The sequence below is a fragment of the Hoplias malabaricus genome, chromosome 2, assembly GCF_029633855.1.
Source record: "Hoplias malabaricus isolate fHopMal1 chromosome 2, fHopMal1.hap1, whole genome shotgun sequence".
Taxonomy (NCBI): domain Eukaryota; kingdom Metazoa; phylum Chordata; class Actinopteri; order Characiformes; family Erythrinidae; genus Hoplias; species Hoplias malabaricus.
Window position 1 is genome coordinate 22642608 of NC_089801.1, and position 9082 is coordinate 22651689.

Here is a 9082-nt window from a genome sequence, read left to right on the forward strand (position 1 = left end):
AAATACGAGTTTTATAATTAAATTGTACATACTACAAATATTTATTGTTTTTATATGCTTCTTGTTGTTTGAATCTGAGATTGCATCAATATACAACTTAACATCCATTACAAAGAGGTCAAAAAGAGGCTTTCTATGCATTGTTTTACTTTTATGTATAAGAAACTTTGCAAGAAACAAAATTAGATTGATAATAAATATGGCAGAGGAGTCTTTCATTATAAAATCTGTGATACCATACAAAACATTTCCAAAATAGAGTGAGAAATTAGAAACTAATTAGAAATTAATTTGATATTGGAGATCAGAGCAGCAATGTCTTTCCGAAAGTTCTGTGAGCAAAAAAGATGAACAGATGTTTCTGGATAGAGTTTACAGAAAGAACAGGTGATATCTATATCAACTTTGTATCTCTGAAGAAAGAGTTTAGTTGGATAAAATTTGTGAATTAATTTAAAAGAAATTTCTTTGACTTTATTAGTGAGAAAGAATTTGTGTGGAAGAGACTAGATTTTAATGCACTTAAGGTTTTGCACAAAGGTGTTCCAGTAGGATACAGAAGAAGGGGATGAAACCAAAATTTTTTAAAATAAAGATCGGATTTTAGAATCAATGCCTTTTAGTTGAGTTGAGATCTTACCAATAGTTGAATGTCTAGGGTCAAGAGGAGTCACAGACTGAAGAGAAGAAAAGTCAACATCTTTTAACAACATAAGCAAACCAGATGGGATAGCATCAAATACAGAACTATATTCTCTTGGAGTGACAGGAAACTTGTACTGAGTAAGGAATTCTGTGTAGCTGTATAAAAGATCTTTCTTTTTAAATAGCCGATGAACTTGAATAGTGCCATAGTTAAACCATGTCTGAAAAAATAATGACTTGTTTTTGTACAGAATATTGGATTTGTTCCAGATATAACACCTTTGTGGAGAAAAGTTACGTTTGTAAATGAGAGACCAGGCTAAAAGTACCTTTTGGTGGAAATTGGAACATTTTGTGGGCATTTTTGGAATACTATAATTACAGAGGAGGACAAATTCTAGACCACATTAATGTGAAAACACATGCTGTGAAATGAATTTTAGGCCACCAGACTTATTATTGTTTAAGAAAACAGATTTGCGCAAATAATATGCTTTGTTTTTCCATAAGAAGTTGAAGAGCATTCTGTCAACAGACTTACAGAATGATTTATCTTCATGAAGAGACTGGGCCCCATAGGCCTGACGGGATAACCCTTCTACTATAGTGAGCAGAACTCTACCTCTCATGGAGAGATAGATCCCTTTGTAACCTTTTCAAGGATATGAGTGAAATTAGCAACACTTCTGCTTTTGCTGTTCTTAATAATAATGATACCTAGGTATGTTACAGAAGCGTGTGTATGCATTTGTTCACTGACAACAGCTCACACTTATTAAAATTAAGGGATAGGCCTGAGGCCTTAGTAAAACTTTCTACAGTACTAATTGCTTATGGAGACAACTCAGCCTGCAATACTCGTTCCCTGAATGAGGCTGTTTCTAATATGAATATTAAAGAGCTCAACTGCCAATAGTAAAAGATATACAGATAGCGGGCATCCCTGTCGAACCCCTCGTTGGAGAGTGAACATTGAAGATGTACCAGAAGGTAGCTTAAGGGAGCTATTACCTCCTGCAAATAAAATTTGTACACATCTGCAGAAAAAAATCACCAAAACCAAATCTTTTAAGTGTAGTAAAAATAAACTCATGCTCGATATTATCAAACGCTTTGTGAAAATCCAAAAAGAGAATTAAACTATCATCTTGTATGAGTTCAGTATAATCCAAAATGTCTAAAATTAGCCTAGGAGTATTAGAAAAATGACGTTTTTTCATGAAAACAGATTTGCTTTCATCAATAAGAGAGTCTATAACTGATTTAATTCTATTGGCTAAAACGCATGTAATAAAGTTTTCTAATTTTAAGTAAACTTCTTTATGTTTAAGAATGCTGCTGTTAAGTTTCCAATAGACCAGGGGTCAGCAACCTTTACCACTCAAAGAGCCGTTTGGACCCGTTTCACACAGTAAAGAAAACACTGGGAGCCACAAAACCCTTTTGAAATTCTAAATGAAATAACACTGCGCATAACAGGGTTTTTTTGCTTTTGTGCTATGTATAAACAAACTATACTGTGTTACATTTATGAAATCAATAAACTACAACTACAAATACTGTACAAACTACAAATAACATTTCTGCATGCAACAAAACATTTTTAACTCTGAAAAAAAGACGTTGGGTTGACGCACATTGGAAGTTGTGACGTGTATTAAGAGCGACAAAAATATTTTAAATATTAATATATTTTAGATGTTAAAATCGCTATATCGTCATAATCTTCAAAGAATTACATTTTGAAAATGAAGGAACTCAGGACATTATTAAGGTCTCCCCCAATAATGACATTAGAATTTGGATGCTTAGCTAAATAATTTAATAAGTGGCCCTTTGAAGACGATCTGAAATCTCTGAAACAGTCTAAAATGACGTCAGTCACATGTTGTGTTACTGATTGGCTGTTGTGTCTTTGCAGTGGAGTTGCAGTATGCTTCACTTTGTGCAACTGCTAATTGATTGCTTCTTGTATATTTCAAGCAACTGATGTTATGAACTCAGATTTTTTCCATTCCATCTGATTCCTCTGCTCTGTCCAGATTTAATGTGCTATTTACTGATAGATTGCTTTATTTACATGTAACATATTGTCTGTAATTTTCAATGAAAGGCACCACCCTCTCTTTGGCAAAACCACACCACACATCTGTTGCAGAGAATAACCAAAATTGCATGTACAGCAAAAGGTGTATGTATTTTATGTTGCAATACATTTAAACATATTAATGGTCCTTTACAAATGTAAAAATTTGAAAGGGTGTTGTGCTCTATTTATAATTTATGTATGTATTCAAATCATATGTACACATGTCTTTTATTATGCGATGGGTAATGACCTGTCATTATAGAACCTCCTCTGTTTTTCTTTCTTTCCTCTTTACTTTCTTGACTGCTGCGTACACTGGCGTTTCAGCTGCAATTTCTAAGAGAGATAAAAACAGAGTGATAAAAACAGAGGGAGAGTGTTACCTGGGAAAGGTCATAAGCTGCTGATACATTTTTGCCACCAGACACTCATCAGACATTTACCTCACACTCACTGGTCAATTCAGTCTTATTCTTACCTTCCTCTGCTCTGACACTGCTGTATGTTTCCAACTGAATGAGTGCATCATAGATTGGGTTTTCCAATGTGTATTCTGATTAAAGAAGATAATATATTAAAAGAAAATTAATAAAAAATAGTTAATATAAAATACTCATTTAAAATCATTAATGTCATTAACTTTATACAAAATATATGAAATTGGCTTAAAATAAACACACAAAATGAAAGTGATTTTAATTTCCTATTTTTAAACATTTTTCATTTCATTCCATCGTATTTAGCCATTCCATCATAAATAACTCATTACCACAGCATCTCTGAGTCATACCTGTTTTAATGGGGTTTTGTTTCTTTGTTTGTTTTGTTTTTAATGAAAAATGTATTCTTAAAGCACCATCAACTGAAACGTTTTTTAAACATTGCTTGCCTTCATCAAGTCAGTAGTGTACAAATGTACAGATGTTCGACATCCATCATTCAAAAAAACTCCCACTCCCACCACTTTATATCTTTTAACTGACACCTGGCACTAAGCATTCTGACCTCAGTCTCATGTGCTGCTGCTTCAGTGTTAAATGTTATGTTGAGATATAAGTGAAATTAAGTTTCAGATCCTCTGCGGAAATCACTTCTGCACATTTTAAAGCATAGTGCTGGATTTTACACTGTGACTGAAAATAATAATTTACTTCTATGATGTTTTAATATTTTCATATGTAAAATATAAATATGTATATTTATTTCTCATATAAATCTCACATTAACATTTAGAGAAAAGTGCCATATTTAAGTGTGTTCCTGTGGAGGAGGTCACAACTGAAAACCTGCCAGACTTTTGGCTCTAAAATATGAACTTCTCAACTTAATATAACAAGATGTCCACAAGTACATTTCTACTGTCTGGTGGTGATGTGATTTCAATAGCAAACAGAAAGTGTGATATTAAATTTAAAAAAACAAAAACAGGAAGGGAAGAAAGTGCATGTGACAGCATTATTGCTGTGTTTTTTCCAGCAGGGTAAATACTCCTACTCAGTATTTGCTGAACGTGAACAGAGAGCTGTTGCCCTGTTGTGTCAAAAATACCTGCAAAACTGAGTGTCTACAGTGCATCAAAAAGTTAATGGACACTAATAATAGAAATCGGTTATCCTCTCTTGGGAAACAGAATGAGTTTGTGATGAAGAGCTAATCCTACATCAGCCCCTGACATCCCTAAACTTTTCAGGGCTGAATGTCTTTAAATCATCAAAGCATTGACTCCATTCTTTTTACGGTATTTTTAAACGACAAAAAAAAAATGTGTAAACTCTACAAATAGAGGGTACATTCATAAATTATTTTATATAAAAAATAAACATTTCATAAAGTTGTAATTTTTTTAAGGTAAAAGTCCAATGAAGTGTTTAATTTAAAACAAAAATCTACATTTTATTATTTAAAGTGAGTCAAACATTAACTTTCTGTTCAGAATGAATTTTGTTTGAGCTGGTGCCTTTGGTCAGTGAAGCTGTGCTCTCATAAAATTAAGACTAAACACTGCACTATTACAGAATGTTAATAATTAAATCAGTCTCCAATTTTTCCCCATTTTTTTCTTCATACGCTAAGAGTTTATCCAGATTCCTGAAGGTCTTATATGACATAAAGCTGTAACAGATGCTGCTCTTTTTCACTTTATCTTCACAGTGGCTTTTCATTTCTAACACAATGAGCAAGAAAACATTCTGTGCAGTTACTTACCGACTGCAGTGTGTGTCGTTTCAGTGAGATACATCTCTCCGCTCACACTTTTATTGCTGGAGTTATGGCGGCCTGCAATAAAAGTGATGTGATATAGATATAAAATAAAAAATGATATATTACTACTAAAAATAATATTACTACTACTAATAGTAATAATAAAAGTAATTACTTAGAAAAAAACATATATATTGCAGAGAGTGAAAGAAAGGCAGTTTCAACAGCACAGATAATGATCCTGTCAAAGCCTCATCGGCACAAGCAACACTTACATATAATTTATGATTAATTGTTATAAATTAGCTATGAAAATACACTGAATTAACAACTACTGACTTGTTATTTGCACCGTTTCCCAGGTATTTTTAAGTTTAAAGTATACTATATGCTTTACATGTGCTCTGGAACAGTCTTAAATTGCCATAAATTATGATTAATAATGTAGAAATAAGCAACAAGGCATTTATCAATTAATAAGAATAGCTGGGAAATCACAAACAAAATCACACAACTTATATTATTTGAGGTTTTCAAAATTTATCACAAGTCAAAAGAGAGCAGCAACTATAGGCGCTGACACGACATTAATTCTTAAAGAAAAGGGCAGAAAATACAGACTCACGTTTTACACAGAAGTAAATGATTATGAGAAAAACAAGCAACAGAATTCCTCCTCCTAATGCTCCCACTGTGACATGCCAGGTCACCAAACCACCAGCAGCAGGAGAAACATCAATACCTGGATATAAAGGATATAATGATGTTTTTTATATTGCTCAGAGGCATGATTTAGTCTCTGAGACCGTGTAGAAACCTTTCACATTGTTGCTGCCAGACAAACTCTGCAAAATGGAATCTTTTCAATATTCAGGAACAATTTCTTAACTTTCAATAGAAGTTAATGGAAACATATTATACATAAGTCACCCTTCATTTCTACTTTTTGATTTATCATGAAGTATTTACAGATTATTCATTCATTCATTTCATTCATTATCTGTAACCGCTTATCCAATTCAGGGTCGCGGTGGGTCCAGAGCCTACCTGGAATCATTGGGCGCAAGGCAGGAATACACCCTGGAGGGGGCGCCAGTCCTTCACAGGGCAACACAGACACACACACACACATTCACTCACACACTCACACCTACGGACACTTTTGAGTCGCCAATCCACCTGCAACGTGTGTTTTTGGACTGTGGGAGGAAACCGGAGCACCCGGAGGAAACCCACGCGGACACGGGGAGAACACACCAACTCCTCACAGACAGTCACCCGGAGCGGGAATCAAACCCACAACCTCCAGGCCCCTGGAGCTGTGTGACTGCGACACTACCTGCTGCGACACCGTGCCGCCCATTTACAGATTATGATGAAGAAAATACTACAAAAATACAGATACACTGTAAACTGTTAATATACTGTAAGTTCATAAAATCATCCAGATTCAAGCATAGAGTTACCAGTAACTCAGGACTTACTCAGATGCATCTCCTGATACGCAATCCTGCAGCCAGTCCCATTAAACAGATCACACTGGTACAGACCCTCATCAGACTGAGTTACGTTACGGAGGAGTATGGAGAAGTTTCCCGATGCTGAGACACTGGAGAATGTCTTAATCTGTCTGTTGTAATTTTTCCAGTACATTGTTTGACCCTGCAGCGTGATCTCCACTAGATTATCAACTGTTACAGTCCTGTGACTCCACACTGCTGCTATATCTGCAGTCATGTTCAATCCGATGAGATCTGGACTGAAGTTACACGGCAGTAGAACATCAGACTGAAGTACCGTTGTTACATTGAGGCTGAGAACAAGTTCACTTTTGCACGGACTTTCTCCTGTGGTGGAAGAGTAAGAGTAAATCATGTTTTAAGTTTGTTTCTTAACTGAAACAATACAACTTTGTTTTTTGTATTTGTTGTTTTACATGGTTCAATATTAAGGCCAATGCTACTTTTGAAAAATGTGATTAAGAAACACAAGATAATTTTTTCATGGCTATGTCTGTGATATGCAGTTATGCTTCCTTAACTCCGAAATCCAAGACTGCGTTAAAGGGCTGATTAATGATGTATCACATGTAAGTCCCCAGAACTACACCCTGAAAATGAATCCGCTAGATTATCAACCATTAAATTTCCTCACTCCACACTGATGCTTTATCTACAGTCGTGTGTGATCCAAGGAGGTTTGGAACAAAGATATGAGTAACGATTGAAGCTAGACATTTAGGAAAATGCTGATTATAATTTTATTTTTCATTTGACTATCAGCTGTAAATGAAACTTACAGATTGTATTTGAGATAAGTTGCACAGTGGAAAGTATAGCAATAACTCCTGAGGAACAACAGAGTACAGACCGTACATGAAGGCAGCTCTAATCCCATTGAAGAGTCACTTACCTCTGACACAGGGTAGAAGTAAGAGCAGCCACATGGTTAAGAACATGTCACCTTTCTTGCATCTGTTACTTCCACATTAAAGCAGCTGTCTTGGAAAGAAAATGACAACCACGTGATGCAGTTCTTTTGGTCTCAGTCACTTCCTTATATTGTCCTCCCTATATTGGCAAATATGACACTATTATACAACAGTGCTTACAGAATTTGAAATTAACACGTCACATACACTATTGTGTACTGAAGAGCCATTAGGAAAAGCAAAACAATTCATGTTATATTTCACAAAAATACCTTAAACTGCAACTTCAGAAAGTGTTTCTTCAGCCATTTTTATGTTCCTTCAACTAGTTGTCTGTTTCTCACTCACGTTCGTGTGTCCTCAGCTGGAACAAAGATTTTTCCAATCACAGCAGATACAGCTGTTCTTGTTTCTGCATCACTGCATTCATTTATGAACTTGTCTGAAGAACAAATCACGTGGTGGAGTCTGAAACAGCTTTGAAAAGTCACAAAAGGACTTCAGATAAAAAATGAACAAAAAAGTGTGAACATAACACTTATGTCTGTAAACAGTGGCTCACACCTCTACTGCACCACAGAAACACTTGCATAGACACATGAGCAATTAAAACCACACTCACAAGCTTAGCCTCCTTTCGAAGTGTATATATTTATTCATGGTTTTATCTAATTGAGCCGATGCTTTATGGTTTCCGTTTCCTCTCTGCTCTGTTATTGACTCCGTTTTCCACTAGAAAATCTCTGAGATTCTGACACTGCTCCGTCTTCCAGTCTAATGTGCCATAAATTTGCCTATCCACCTTGTGTGTCTTTTTGCACCCCATCATCTCCCTGTCTTTTGATTACTACATTTAGCAGATGCTTTAATCCAGTCATGTGTGGTGATAAGCAGTGGAACATGTTTTATTCAACTCAGAACAAAACACTGAATGAAACATTGGTAGTTCTTAGCCTCAACCACACGTTTCAGTACAGAATATAACCAACACATGCCAAATCAAACAATGCCAAACAGGTCACTGTTCATTTAAACAAATATCATAATAAATTCAGTACATTTCAGTTTAAAATTTGCCCCCGCAGCCTAAGTAACTTAATCTTAAAAACTTAGCTTAACCATTCCAGCGAATAAAGTTATGGGAAAGTTGATGTGATGTAATGTGTTACTTTCTGGGACACTACAATATACCAGCCTTGTAACTTTAAAGAATGTCTTAAGGATGTCCAGAGGTTCTGGTTTGTTTGCAGGGCAATTACAGAATGACAGAACTGAGCTGAAATATTAACACTAGACTCAGAGTCATGTTTATGCACTCCAGCAGCTGTGTTTGTTTTATTTTTCTTTCAATTTTCACCAAATAAGTAAATTTATATCTCATTAACATATCAATCCTAACTGTAGGATGTAACTCATCCAGAGGATACAATTTAAAACTGTAAACAATGTTTTACAAAATAACTTTCAAACTTTTAAACATAACATTTGTTTCTTCATGCACTGCAAAGCTATCCAGTTGCCAAGCATATACATTTAATTGATTTTAATTACTGTATCATATTTGAAGTGTGCCCTGTGCAACAGTAGTATGGTGGAAAATACAAGTTTCTGGTAGAAACTGGAAAATACTCAGTACAATTATAAACAGGACAGGGGCCAAGGAATTGATCAGGGCATTCCTATAATTACATATATATCACTGACACAAACAGAAA